The 13,249-nt window shown below is 53.0% G+C and overlaps 1 long non-coding RNA gene across 1 annotated transcript in view; it reads left to right on the plus strand.

Moving 5' to 3' along the window:
• LOC129539776 (uncharacterized) overlaps nt 1-13,249 on the plus strand; it is a 68,957-nt gene that overhangs the window by 29,502 nt on the left and 26,206 nt on the right. Inside the window, exon 4 of the long non-coding RNA XR_016038600.1 lies at nt 10,244-10,778. This is a non-coding gene — a long non-coding RNA (uncharacterized LOC129539776). The remainder of the gene's footprint in view (nt 1-10,243; nt 10,779-13,249) is intronic.

Here is a 13,249-nt window from a genome sequence, read left to right on the forward strand (position 1 = left end):
TCTGAAAGTTTCTCAGGGGTGTGTTAGTGAGAATCCCAGACTTGGGGCAAGAAGGCTGGTTGGGGGATGTTCTGGGGCAGGGGAGGGGGATGCAAGGTTATGTCGGGGTCTGTCTGGTAGGGACTGTGAGACATGGTTGCGTGAGCCTCCCTCCTGCTTGCTTTCTTGGAGGCTTGATCTAAATCCTCTTAGACGGAGGTTTTGCTGTCAAGGAATCTCTGAGGGAAAGTCAGCTTGATTTCACCTTTTCAAAGTTTCCATGGTGAGGACTGAGCTTAGTGGGGACAGAAGATGAGGTTGTCATGTGTTTTGGGGGGAGGTTGAGAGGAGCTTCAGGGTCTGGGCTCCCAGACATCAGCCCCATGGCAAGAAGGAAGTGAAGGCTGGAGGAGGCAAGGTGGTAACTGGTCTTTGCTCCTGAGGAGATGAGACCTTGGGGTGTTCTGAGAGGGAGAATATTTCAGGGTCCCTGGGTGCTGGGAGCAAAGCTGGTTACTCACAGGATTACCTTCTGGGGCAGAGGCTGAAGGAAGTGCCATGTGGGCATTGGTGCAGCGGGGTGGGGATGTCCAGGCTGGGGCCAGAGCACTGCCCTCAGCTGCCTCCGCCCTCCTCCCTGGGCTGAGGGCTCCAAGCTGAGCCAAGCATGAAACAGACAGCCTCTCTCCGCCTCTCTGTTCCCACCCCCATCCTATAGGAGTCTGGTTTTCATCACCCATTAATCACTGAAGCTTCCCACAGCCTGTGTCTGTCTGTCCACACTCACCAGCCCCCTGGGCCCTGGGCGGGGGGTGGATAGACAGACAGGCAGATGGTCTCTGACTTGGGGAAATTTAGGGTCAGGCCAGGGGCTGTTCTATCCTCCAAGGCAGGCTTCCTGAGCTTGTGGGTTACCCACCACCCTCAGCCCAGCTTGAAGCTGCCAGCCTGGCCACCTCACCCCAGCAGCAGGCAGCGGGGGCCGTTAGCTGTCCTGTTCACCAGGAAGGAAATGGGTTGGAGGGCTGAGGAATGCTAATGAAGCTTCTCCAGCTGGCAGGCCGGCTGGCGGGTGAAAGCTGGCACCTCCAACCTCACTAGAGTTGGTGCCAGCCCTGTTCGGCTGGGCCCACTGGATGCCCACCTGCCGCTGTGGGAACCCTGGTTTTGGGCTGCCTCACAATCCCCCTGAAAATTCCCAGACACCCGATTCTCTCCACCCCAATTCTCTGGCCCCATCCTCATGCTCTTCTTCCGTCCCCTTGCCATGCCTTGCGCAGTCTCTGGGCTGGGCTGTGGGGCCCTACCTGTTCAGGCTGTCATTGTGTCCCCTCCCTACCTGGGCTTCCCCGGTGGCTCAGTGGTAAAGAGTCCACCTACAATGCAGGAGCTGCAGGAGATGCAGTTTCAATCCCTGGGGAAGATCTCCTGGAGCGGGGCATGGCAATTTACTCCAGTATTCTTGCTTGGAGAATCCTAGGGACAGACGAGCCTCAGTTCAGTTCAGTCGCTCAGTCGTGTCCGACTCTTTGCAACCCCATGAATCGCAGCACGCCAGGCCTCCCTGTCCATCACCAACTCCCGGAGTTCACTCAAACTCATGTCCATTGGTGATGCCATCCAGCCATCTCATTCTCTGTCGTCCCCTTCTCCTCCCGCCCCCAGTCCTTCCCAGCATCACGGACTACAAAAAGTAGCAAAGAGTCGGACATGACAGAGCAACTGAGCGTGCACACTCAGCCCTGGAGACCCGGGTTCTGATCAGGCTCTGCCCTGACCCATCAGGGCCACTCAGCTCTCTGAGCCTCAGTTTCCTGGACGGTGACAGCCCCAGTCCCAGTCACTGGCCAAACAGTGCTCATCAGTGCTGGGCAGGCTGTCACTCCTCCAGTGACCATGGTCTGCCCACCCCGTGCAGGTCCAGGCTGGTGGGCACCCCAGTGAGGCCTGGGAGTGATCATGGCGAGTGGCAGGCAGCCAGCAGCTCCCATTGGTAGTCACAGCAGAGAGCTGGGAGAGTCTGAAGACCTGACCATGACCACGACACCAGGGGTGGTCTACGCCTTCCTGGTCTGGTGTTCTGGGCTTGCCCCCATCCACTCCTGCCATGCTATGTCCCCAGAACCCAGGCGTCTCCAGCTCTGGCTACATCTCCAGCCTTTCTCCAGGGCAGGTCTCTGCTTTACACACCTCATGTCAGCCAGGCTGCCCGGGTAGGTTTCCCCCAGTGCTGAGAGCTGTGCAGGGGCCACTTCCAGCATCCCAGCTTCACCACTCAAGAACCCCAGCAGACACAGAGCCCCCCTACTCAGCAGGCACAGCCCAGGGGGCCAGGATTCTGAATCCAGATGCACATCTGCTTATCACAACATGGTGATTTGCATTCATTTGCATCAAAGTCCATATCCACCCCACCCTACACCCATCTCCACTTCTAGGAAGACTACATATTTAACCAGCAATGCTAAAGGTGTAGTATCTAAGCCTCCAACCCCATCCCATCCATTTAAAGTGGGTTTTGAGGACCGCGGTCTGCACAGGCCTGAACCTGGGCTGCTGGGCAGATGAAAAATACAAAAAATAGAGCCCTTGGTCTTGGGGTGTTTACAGCCTAGAGGGGGAAACCAAAGTCAGGGATGGGATCCTGGGAAAAGTATCAGATGGACTACACTCGAGTGTGTGGTGATGCAGATGGGGGGGTGTTAGGGTTGGGCTGGGAGTTCAGAGTGGGCTGGAGGAGCCCAGGTGGCAAGCTCCAGGGTCCCTGACACAGGGCTCTGTGCACTCAGGCCACTGTATTGGAGAGGGCCTGTGACATCTGGAGGGCAGGTTTTCTTACTCAGTCCCGGGTCCAGTTGCCTTGGGTGGTATCATTGATCTGCTCTCAGCCTGGACAGAATGACTCAAGTTTGAGGCCAAGCAAAGCTAGCATTCAGGCTGGACCTGAGAGCTCTGAGTGTGCAGGAGTGATTGTCCTTCCCAATACAATCCCCAGCCAATGAGAGGAGTGAGGGGGTAAGGTACTTGAGACTAGGTCACATGCGCCAGCAGCCCCCCAGGAACAGGAGGAGCCAGGACAGGAACCAGGCAGCCTGGCTCTTTGGCCTACTCCCCCAACCTCATGTGAAGGGACGAGCTGGATGGGGCTCCAGGGAGGGGTTAGCAGAGATGGGCTCTGGAGTCCAGCTCAGTTCAGTTCAGTCACTCGATCGTGTCCGACTCTTTGCAACCCCATGAACTGCAGCATGCCAGGCCTCCCTGTCCATCACCAACTCCTGGAGTCCACCCAAACTCATGTCCATCGAGTCAGTGATGCCATCCAACCATCTCATCCTCTATCATCCCCTCCTCCTCCTGCCTTCAATCTTTCCCAGCATCAGGGTCTTTTCAAATGAGTCAGCTGTTTGTGTCAGGTGGCCGAAGTATTGGAGTTTCAGCTTCAACATCAGTCCTTCCAATGAACACCCGGACTGATCTCCTTTAGGATGGACTGGTTGAACCTCCTTACAGTCCAAAGGTCAAGAGTCTTCTCCAACACCACAGTTCAAAAGCATCAATTCTTCGGCGCTCAGCTTTCCTTATAGTCCAACTCTCACATCCATACAAGACTACTGGAAAAACCATAGCCTTGACTAGACGGGCCTTTGTTGGCAAAGTAATGTCTCTGCTTTTTAATATGCTGTCTAGGTTTCAGTTCAGTTCAGTTCAGTTGCTCAGTCATGTCCGACTCTTTGTGACCCCATGAAATACAGCACTCCAGGCTTCCCTGTCCATCACCACTCCCGGAGTTCACTCAAACTCATGTCCATTGGTGATGCCATCCAGCCATCTCATTCTCTGTCGTCCCCTTCTCCTCCCACCCCCAATCCTTCCCAGCATCAGAGTCTTTTCCAGTGAGTCAACTCGTCACATAAGGTGGCCAAAGTATTGGAGATTCAGCTTTAGCATCAGTCCTTCCAATGAACACCCAGGATTGATCTCCTTTAGAATGGACTGGTTGGATCTCCTTGCAGTCCAAGGCACTCTCACGAGTCTTCTCCAGCACCACAGTTCAAAAGCATCAATTCTTCGGCGATCAGCTTTCTTCACAGTCCAACTCTCACATCCATACATCACCACTGGAAAAACCATAGCCTTGACTAGACGGACCTTGGTTGGCAAAGTAATGTCTCTGCTTTTTAGTATACTATCTAGGTTGGTCATAACTTTCCTTCCAAGGAGCAAGCGTCTTTTAATTTCATGGCTGCAATCAGCACCACCTGGGTTCAAATCCTGACTTCACTGATTACCAGCTGTGTGACTTCAGGGAAACTGCTTGATGTCTCAGCTGAGGTTTCCTTACCTGTGGAGTGTAATAACAGTACTTGCCTGGTGGGTCCCTGGTGAGACACAAGAGCACCGCATGTGTCTGCCATTGCATGGGGACTGAGGGAGGAGGAAGGAGGGTGGCTGGCTGTGAGCTGTGTGAAGAGATCAGGCTGATGTAGCAGGAACTGACCAGGGAAAGGGAAGGGGACAAGGCCAGGTTGGGCGGAGGGATGCCCAGTGTTTGGGGCTGTTGCCCCCGGTTACCTCCGTCATTCCAGAGGCAGATATGATAGCCGTGTCCATAGCTGCCCAAGGCTAGGCAGCTTCTCTTCACTGAAATTACTTGGTCATTTGTGTGATGATAGGGCTCCAGGAACACAGGAGTGCCATGACTTTGAGTCCCAGGTCCTAAAATGTCACCATCTGCCCATGCTGAGCCTTCAAGGCCTAAGTGTGGTAAGACTCTCAGTTACCTGTCACAGCCCAGAAAAGCAATCCCTTAAGGTTAAGTTTCGGGTTCCTTCTCTGTGTTCCTTTAACAATGTCCAAGAAGGATGAGGACTTGGTCTCTCCTTGTCATTGTGAAAATCTAATCCCACTATCAGGGCAGGAAAACTGGGGGTATCTATGGAGAAGGGCAGGGATGCTGAGCAGAGGTGAGAGAGCAGAGTGGGTGGGGGCTGAGAATATGAAGATAAAACCAGAAGAGCCCATTTTAAGGAAACACAATACACAGCAGCAGACACACTCTTGAGCATACATTTCTGCCCACTCGCACCCATAGACCATCATCAAGATGCAGGTTTGGGGAATCCTCTTTCTTTCTTTTTTGGCTGTGCTGGGTCATCATTGTTGTACTTGGGCTTTCTCTGGTTGCGATGAACAGGGGCTACTCTCTAGTGGTGGTGCACCGGCTTCTCATTGTGGTGGCTTCTCTTGTTGCTAAGCACGGGCTCTAGGGTTCATGGGCTGCAGTAGTTGCAGTGCGAGGGCTCAGTAGTTGTAGCTTGTGGGCTCAGTTGCTCCGTGGCATGTGGAATCTTCCCAGACCAGGGATCCAACCCATGTCCCCTGCATTGGCAGGTGGATTCTTACCTACTGGACGACCAGGGGAGCGCCAGAATTCTCTTTCTTATGAGTGATTCCATCCAGGAGTTTAGATAAAGCAAGCACAGTGAATAAGCTCTCTCCTTGACACCTATTATTTAAGCACATTAGGGCAGATTGAGTTTATCTATTAACAGTGGGTGAAAGAGAGGTTTGGAGTTCAGACTATTCTTTGCCCCACAAGTACAGGCAGGGTAGGAACGGGGGAGACAGATGGTCTGAGACCGGCCTCCCCGTTGGGTCCCAACCACAACATCCAGCCCTGCGCAGGACACACACTGAAGGTTAACTTGATCTGACACACGTGGGGTCAGTGGGAGGGTCATGTCCTTTATGTCCTACACACTCCTTCACGGTGGGCCCTCCACGGCCAAGTCACTCAGTCTGAGAAGAATACTCTGGGCCTTCTTTTTTCCACTCTTGGCTTCACTCCTTCCCTGTTTCCTGGCCTTCGACCCTGTTCCCTGAAGAACTCCTCCTGTCTGCCTGGGTTAGACCCTTTGTGACTTGGGTTGCTCACCTAGTAAAATGTATATACATTAGCGTAAACAGTGCACAGCTGGATGGATTCCACAAGCATGTCTGTGCCCTGTGACCAACACATAAAGAGATGTAACGTTTCAGCACTATGGAAGGTCTCCTGTGCCCCTCACCAGTAAACACCACCCCTAGAGGTAACCAATGGTCTACCTTCTCCCACCATTGATTCATGTTGACTGTTATTGACCTATGAATGCTGTCTGGCTTATTTTACTCAACATCATGCCTGGGAGAGTCATCCATTTTTGTATGTTTTGTGTGTAGCAGAAGCTTTTGTTGAACATATGGAAATATGAGTCCATTATATGGATACATTGCAATGTGTTTAACTATTCTCCTGTCAGGGACTATTTGGATTGTTTCAGTCTGAGTTACTGTGAATGAAGCATTCTTGTGCATACCTATTCATGAACACATGCATTTGATCCTCCAGGAATGCAACTAGGAGTGGAATTGCTGGGGGATTTGGAGTTTTAAGAGACCTTCCTTCTCACTGTCCAGGCCTTAGGACAAGGCAACGTTAGCAAAGCAAATGGTCCCTTCTCTCCGTGTAGTCCCATCTCCTTGGTGCCTCTTCTTGGAAAGTTCAGGCAGCTCTTACACAATGCTGGGTGTGAGGAACTGCGCAACCTACCCTGGAGGGCTCTGCACTTTGAAAGAGTCACTTGAATAGGCCTGAACAGCTGCAGAGGGAATTGTGGGTTCTCCTTCAGGGTCTGGAAGGGAGGTCAGGAGAGGGTGAGGGCCAGGGCAGCAAAACAGCAAGAATGTGATTGCCCAAGATGCTGGTGGACAGAAATCTCCAGGGTTAATGACCTGACCAAAGTTACATGGCCAGAATGGGGCCAGCGAGGTGGTCAGCTCAGACAGGCCGCACTCCAGTCCAGAACTCTTTCCGTTACAGCAGGCTACCCGCTCCATGCGGGAGCCCTTCAAGGACAGTTAGGTAGAAGGGTCATGGTCCTGTGGATCGTTCCACCCTGAGATCAGACTTCAGGCCACCCTTCCTGGGCCTCTTCACTCTGGCCTGCCCATCAGCCTTGCCTCTGGCCGGGTGGCCTCTCCGAGAAGCATTAACAGGCCTTGGACGGCCTGAGTCACGGCCATGGACTGGAGGAGATACAGACACAAAGACAGAGTCTGGGGGCTCCGGTGCCCAAGACTCTGTGTCGGGGCCTGCCACTGAGCCAGCGTGCGTGAGTGGGGGCGGCCCCCAGAGAACACCCCTGGAGAACAGCCTGCCCTGCATAATCACTTCAGGCTTTCTTGGCCAGCCCATCATCACATTGGGTTCCAGATTGGCAAGGGTGATGGGATGGCTTTATTAAGCATCTGGTGAGGCTGCGGCAGGTCAAGGGAGGAGCTACCTTGGCCTTCTGGGAGCTGGTGATGGACATCTCCCCCGGAAGGCTCTGGATGCTGTGTTCCCAAATAACACTAGGTGTGGTTCATGGTGTGAAGACTTCAGGCTGTGGAATCAGAGATTCTCTGACTTTGCCGTTCTCTGGGAAGGGAGAGAGGCTAGCCGGGCATGCGCACATGTATGTGTGTGTGTGTCTGGGTAGTGGATGTGTGTGCATCTTCTCAGTGGCCGTTCAGTCTGCAATTATTTACTGACTGCTCATGATGTAGGGATCCTGCTGTGAATAAGAGAGACAACGTCCCTGCCCTCAGAGGAGCTTATTAAACCCAGAACATGTCTCCACGTGATTGTGCACGTATCTGAAAGTATGTGTTACATGGCTTCCTCTGTGTGCCTGTGTGTGATGTGTGTGCATATGTGTGTGTGTGTTTGAAGGGGTGGGGTGTGGAATATTTGAGTATGTACGTGCGTGTGCCTGAACATGTGTGTCTGAATGCATGTGTATGTATCTTAAGGGGGAGAATTACTCATCCACCCTGAAGACTATTCAAGAAAGGCCTCTCCCAGGGCAGTTACATTTTCACAAATAAAAATAATCAGATAATGAGTTCATTTCCGATCTCAAGTTTGATGCCAACATTCCAGTGAAACAAGACCCGCTGGCGGGCGGGCTGCTCTTTGTGTGACTTGGATTAGCTGGGGAAAGTGCAGGGGTGAGACCTGCCACTTGCAGGCTGCAGGAGGGTGACGGGGGAAGAGGGAGTGACCGCAACCATGGGAGCAGCTGCACATGCCTGAGAAGCCCCTTACTCTTCCAGGGGCATCAGGGGGCCCCCCCAGTCTGTACAAGACCGGGACTTCCTCCATTCATTCCTTCCTTCGGGAGCAGGGGTGGGCAGAGTCGGTGTAGCTTTGTAAATGCAGCTGGCTGCAGAAGGGGTGGCCTACCAGGCTTCCCGGGGTCAAAGAGGCATGCAGATCAGTGCTCACAGATGCCTGCTGGGGGAGTGGGCCGCAGGATACAGACAAAGCCTTGAGGGGAGAGAGAGACATGGGGGCCCCGCCCGGGCCACAGCTCCTGCGTCTGCCTGGATTCACAGCAGGGGAGTCAAGAGGGCACCTTGGCTTGGCTGTCACAGCCATGCACAGCGCATGCCCTGGCCAATCCTACAGCCTGTTCTCCTTGTCCACCTCCCCCTCACCCCTGCTCCTGTCAGGCTGAGCCATCCCCACTCTGTTCCTTCTCTTCGCAATGCTCTTCCTCCCACTCTGAATGTTCCAATCTATCCACCCTTTAAGATCCACATGTTACCCCCTTCACGACATCTTCTCTGATTCTGCCAACTGGGAACACTTTCTCACCCTCAGCAGTTAACACATTCTGTCTCCTATTTTTCCTCCTTGAGTCCAAGTTCCAGTTTGTGCCTCACACAGCTGATTTTCCTCGGCAAGTCCCAGCCAGCCTGAAGATGGGCTTTTCCTAAAGGGCTGTCCCAAAAGGTGACCTGAGTGGGAGTCGGAGACCTGCTCCTGGCCTGAATCAGGGGAGTCTGTGAGAGCTTGTGCCCTAAGATTTGCCCCTGTGCTGAATCTGAGAGCCAGAGTCAGATAAGAATTCCTTGGCAGCTGGACAGAAGCTGGGAGCAGGGCATTAGGGGAAGAGAGGGGTGAGGAAAGAGAGGGGTTTTTCCCAGGAGGCATAACTTGGAGCCTAAATCAAGACATCTGTGAGATGTCAAAGAATGACGCTGGGGTGGGGCAACTACGGCTAATCAATTCAGAGGCAGAGGCGGATTGTCTGCAAAAAGAATTCACAGAGGCCATCTATCCATCTGTCCATCTGTCCATCCATCCACCCATCGACTGCTTACCCATTCATGCATTCAACAAGCAATACCGAGTACTTACTGTCTGCCAGGATCTCAGGGGGCTTTACCTACATGCAACCACATACATTATTCATCAATTCCTTAGAACAGCTGGGTGAGGAATGTGTCAGGATCTCAGAGAGGAAATCTGAGCCTCAGAGAAGCTGAAGTCAATGTTAAGGGTCACACAGCTGCTGAGGGCCTGAGTGGGATTTACACTCAGGTCAGGCTGCTTCTCCGAAGACTGAGCACTTCCCACGCCAGGCAGGAACAAATGGCTTATTTCTCGGTCTCTCCACGGCTTCAGGCCGAGCTGGATGGAGGCCCTCTGGCAGTATGATTAAGCCTTACTCTTTGTCTGGGAAGTTCAGCCTGGGTCTCTACCCACTGCCCCCACCACAATGTTGCTATAAGCCAGCTGTCTTTATCTTTTAAAATCTTTGCTGACAAGGCCATTTGTAGGGGCAGGATTCTAACTCAAAGGACCAAGTTCCACTAGTGGAATTTCTAGCCTAGAGGGAAGCTTGGATGGGCAGGGGGTCCTTTTATTTTGCTTAGCAGTAAAACAGTCCTGGCAAGAGGGCGTAGCATTAGCTAAAGAGGTAGGCAGGGTTGAAAATGTTCTCAAAAAATAACTTGGGAAGTGGTTGAAAATACATCTTCTGGGGCTTCCTCCCTATAGAGCCTGAATGAACAACCTAGGTGGGCCCCCAAATCTGAATTTTTAACAAGACCCAGAAGTTTTTGATTTGAGTGGTCAGTGGACCCATAAGAAATCCCTTAATGGGATTCACAGGACAAAGAAATCTTGGTAAACAAGAACTTCCTCAGTGTAGCTGAATATCACATCACTGTTTTGTTCAGATTAATCACACAGTTGATTGGCAATATGCTGAATACCCCAGATCCTCCCGTTTGTTTTTTATTTCCCCACAGGTGCTGAGGCAGGTGGTTTCTTGGACCCCATAAGCAGAGTGTGACATTCTGCTTCAGACTCATCTCTGAAATGGGCCCTATTCACCCAGCATGACCAAACCTGTTAGCTTTTATCACACGGTGTATTTCCTACTCTTTTCAGATTTGATGGTCTGCAAACTTGAGGAGTCTTATCATCTACAGCTTCATCCAAGTGCCTGCAAACATGCTGAAGACTTCAAGGCTCTATAGGAAGCGCTTTCCTTGCTGCCATGGGCCTTGAGGCTCATCCCCGGAGGACTCACCAGCCCTCGGACATAACCAGCTCCACCCTCAATGTCTCCATCATGAAGGGTGCTATGAAACGCTGTCTGGACTTCAGCCACAGAGGCTGTGCATCTGGGTGTCTTCCCTCATTCCCATCAGCAGAATGCGAGGGCCACCTGGGGCAGACCTGGACTGCAGCATGCCAGGCTTCCCAGTCCTTCGCTATTCCCCAGAGTTTCACCATATCCTGGAGCTCCCTGCTTACTGCATTTTGAATGTACAAGCCCATCTTTCCATAGTGCGCGTCCAAAACCATGACGTCAAGTTCACCAATGGGCAAAGCAGGTTTCTCTCTGTACCCTCCTCCTGAGTTCCAGGGCTGCCTTGACATCCACGCTGCAGCTGGTCATCTCAAGTGCTCTAGGTTGGAGGTGGGGCATGCGGGGGGGTCAGCAGAGCTGGGAACAAAAAAGAGACACTTGGGGGAATTTGACTTTCCTCTAGGGTGGAGGCTTCGGCTTCAGTACATGGGCAATGTAATTAGCCTTGGAATGAAATTCCTCCTCTCCCTGGTGGAAGGGTGGGCTGTGCCTTGTGCTTCCCGAGCTGGAACTTGAGACCTTGTGCTGCTTACGTGCAAAGTGGGGAGAGAGGCGAAGAGAGGGACTCTGAGATTTCAGTGTTCTGGCCCAGGCTGGGAACGCAGGACTCAGAAATTTGATCGGGGACTGTAAGAGCTCCAGAGTTTTCCCACATTTCTCGGAAGTCTTTCTCACCAGAACTTGGGTTTCTTTGGAGTAATCCTTCCCCTTAAACATGTCTCCCATTCTAACAGGGTGGGGTGAGGACAGGAAGCAAGCACTTACCAAGCTTTAGGGATTCTGGCCTCACTGTCTCTGAAACCACCATCAGCTGCCAGAAGGGCAAAGTGGACAAGTGCTGGAGGAGAGAGGGAGAGCCCCCAGGACTTCCAGAGCACTCTAGCAGGACGAGGAGGCCCAGTGATGGGTTTTCTGGGAAATCAGGTTCTGAGCTGTCCTTTCCCCCATGGAACTGTCCCATGCTCCTTGAGGGCAGCAATGCCTTTCTCTGACCGTCCATCTCTGTGGTCTCGGGCACCCTGATTTGTGTTCTTTTAGGGGCCGGGAGAGAGAGTGGCCTGACCCCCTGCTCACCACCACTGCCCCTTAGCCATCCCTCCCACAACCCTCACCCCAGGGCACGCTGGCCTGTGTCAGAGGTTGGGAGCACTTTGCCACACAGCCCTGTGCCTCTCAGGAGCTAGAGGCAGCAGCTGCTGTGGTGTAGTTTCGTCTGTAAAAAGGAGACGACATGGAGGTAGCCAAGAGGAGGAAAGAAGACACTGTGTCCTGGCTGCGTGGAGGTTGGGAGCTGACTCAGTTCTGAGCCAGGGTTCTGCCTGGCCCATAGAGACAGGCAGAGCCCCTCTCCTCAGCTTTCCATGAGGCAGACCTCGGGGATCATGGGGACCAGAGGAAAGACCTGAACAAAAACAAAACTGCTTTCTGCCTATCACACTCCCTGAGGAAGTCAGGGTCTTGGGTTCAGGGCTACTTTGTCACGAGCTGACTTTGGGGGCTGGTTCCCCAGCCCCGGCTTCTCGCTCTTGTGACTGCGGACTGCTGAGGCTTCACAGTGAAGTGCCAGGGTTTGAGATGCCACAGGATAAACGTGGCTCCTCCTCCCACGGTCAAGTCTACCAGATGATCAGAGGAAAAACTCCCATTATTTTTATATTGAAACAGCCATGTCTATGTTATGAAGTGGGAAGCAAAATTCACATCAGTTGCTAACATTTCAAAAAATTTTAAACTTGGAGCTTCTTCACGCTACGCCCCCTAGATGCTCACTCTCTGCTACCTTCAGACACATACTCCAGCTCTCCAGGTCTCAGTTTCTTCATCTGAGAAATGGGATTACAGCAATCTCACCCTCGCCAAGAAGTTCGTGAGGGTGATGGAGGGAGAACTGGGTGGAAGCTGGCATTTCCTCCTCCTGTAGCTGTTTTCACACTCCAGCACTGCAGAAAAACTCTACTGGTTCACTGGGCTCTCCCTGGCTGAGCTGGAAGTGACAACCTCCAGCTTTTGGCCAGGCACCAGGTCAGTCAGATCTCAGTGGCCTGGAGGTTGCCTGCCTGAGCCCTCTGCATCATGGGACAGCCTGATGCAGGGCCAGGGGATCTGGCAGGGGCTGGGCATCCTCCAGCACCCATCCCTCACCCGTTCCCCACTCACTTACACTGGAGAAGGTAGAGGGAGAGGATCTTGGGGAAGGGATGCAGCGTTTCTTCCTCCTGAGACTCTGAGTACTGGAGCATCTCTAACACTACACCTAGGAGAAGGGTTTGTGAACTGCCAACCTGCGGGCTGAATCTGTTAGTGTGCTGTGCTTAGTCACTCTGTCACGTCCGACTCTTTACGACCCCGTGGACTGTAGCCCGCCAGGCTCCTCTGTCCATGGGGATTTTCCAGGGAAGAATACTGGAGTGGGTTGTCATGCCCTCCTCCAAGGGATCTTCCCAACCCAGGGATCGAACCCAGTTCTCCTGCATTGCAGGCAGATTCTTTACCATCTGGGCCACCAGGGAAGCCCCCATAGCATATTTTAAAATTGGGAGATTCCACCCAAAAGGCTGGATTACTTTCTCTTGAAAAGCTCAGGCCTGGCCATTTTGGCCCATAAGGCACTGGTAGGCCAGAAAGAGCAGTCACTGCCACCTTCACTACAGAGTTTGCCACAGCCCCCCTACCCCCAAGGCCTCACACCATGCTCCCCTGCCCGCTTTGCCCGCGTCTCCCACTCCGCCTGCGTCTCCCACTCCCATCACCAGCTGCTACTGTGGGCAGGGTGTGTGCTCTCCGACTACACCACCTGTGAG

This window comes from Moschus berezovskii, chromosome 11 (genome assembly GCF_049115385.1).
Source record: "Moschus berezovskii isolate FMDL1 chromosome 11, NW_MosBer_1.0, whole genome shotgun sequence".
In the NCBI taxonomy this organism is placed as follows: Eukaryota; Metazoa; Chordata; class Mammalia; order Artiodactyla; family Moschidae; genus Moschus; species Moschus berezovskii.